This window comes from Chenopodium album, chromosome 2 (genome assembly GCF_948465745.1).
Source record: "Chenopodium album chromosome 2, dcCheAlbu1.1, whole genome shotgun sequence".
Lineage (NCBI taxonomy): Eukaryota > Viridiplantae > Streptophyta > Magnoliopsida > Caryophyllales > Amaranthaceae > Chenopodium > Chenopodium album.
Genome location: NC_137835.1, coordinates 64,061,744 through 64,063,096, shown reverse-complemented (window position 1 = coordinate 64,063,096; position 1,353 = coordinate 64,061,744). Strand labels below are relative to the sequence as shown.

Genomic DNA, 1,353 nt, shown 5'->3' with positions numbered 1-1,353 from the left:
TTGTGGATTGCATTTGTCGATTGAGTTGGTTTGTGAAGTTCCTAGATAGAGTCTCTCATAGTTGGCGCTAGTTAGACCTCTAGGAGAATAGCTTATCATACTCTTTTGATTGCATCGTCGATTTTCCCTCGCAATAATTGACTTAATCAATCCCAATCCCAATTAGTTTGTATTCATTGCAAGTATATGTTGATCCTATTCCCTAGTTCTTGATATATTGATTTTATCTTGTTTGCATCGTCGATTTTATCTTGTTTGCTTAGTTGATCAGAGAGATTTTAGTTTCAACGACCTAGAAATATCATCTGTCAAAATGGCGCCGTTGCCGGGGAATGGCGTAGTTGTCTGATATTGTTGTTGAGTCTATTTAATTTACAAAAAAAAAAAAAAAAAACAAAAAAAAACAAAAAAAAAAAAAACAACAAAAAATATTTTTCTCTTTAGGCTACATTGGTAGCCGTGGTACTAATATTTTCCTTTATGGTTGTGTGTGCAAGTGAACATGGGAGAAGTCCCAAGGATTACATTGAAGGAGTTAGGCACTCCGGGTGCATACAAGTATGAGAGCGGGATTGCTCCGTTATTAATCCCAGATAGTGATTTTAAAATCAAGTCGGCAATGATAAATTTGATTGAAAGGCGACAATATAGTGGTGTAACAAATGAAAGTCCCCTCAACCATCTTAAGGAATTCGCGAAATTATTCAACACGATTAAGGTGAGCGAGGTCACACAAGAATTCATAAGGCTAATGAAATTTCCCTTTTCTCTAAATAGAATAGCTCAAGAGTGGATAGACAAGGAAGTGAAGCCTAATTCCTTGAGAACTTGGGATGAAGTCACCAAGGAATTTATTTCGCGTTTCTTTCCTCAAAAGAAAACTACGGAGGCAAAAGCTTTAATCCAAAGTTTCAAGAAAAGGACTAGTGAAAGCCTCTATGAAGCATAGGAGAGGTACAAGAAATATCAAAGAGAGTGTCCTCACCATGGAATTCCGACTTACCACATCATTCAAATCTTTTAAGATGGATTGAGTCTTCAAGGGAGGTCAAGTCTTGGTGCCAAAGCTCGAGGCCCAATTTTGAATAAGACGATGGAAGAAGTTGTGGATGTGATATATGATGTAGTGAGACACTACATGAATTGGCAATAGGGTGAGAAAGAGGCAACAAGCAAAAGTGGCTCGGTTGATCAACTCAACGCCATCAACAATTTGTCCACGCTAATTTCGGATTTAGGGAAAGAGGTGGTTTCTATCAAAACTAAGCTTTAGAATGATTCTTCACAAGCACAAATTATTCCCTCCCAAATTGAGTGGAGCGGTACAGCTTCTTACTCTAACCCTCTTTTTGC

General features: G+C 37.8%; 1 non-coding gene across 1 annotated transcript; it reads right to left on the bottom strand.

Moving 5' to 3' along the window:
- Window positions 1-885: 885 nt before the first annotated feature.
- On the bottom strand, window positions 886-993 carry LOC145607375 (small nucleolar RNA R71). The gene has a single exon (XR_014105551.1). It is a non-coding gene; the product is annotated as a small nucleolar RNA R71 (small nucleolar RNA).
- Window positions 994-1,353: the final 360 nt, after the last annotated feature.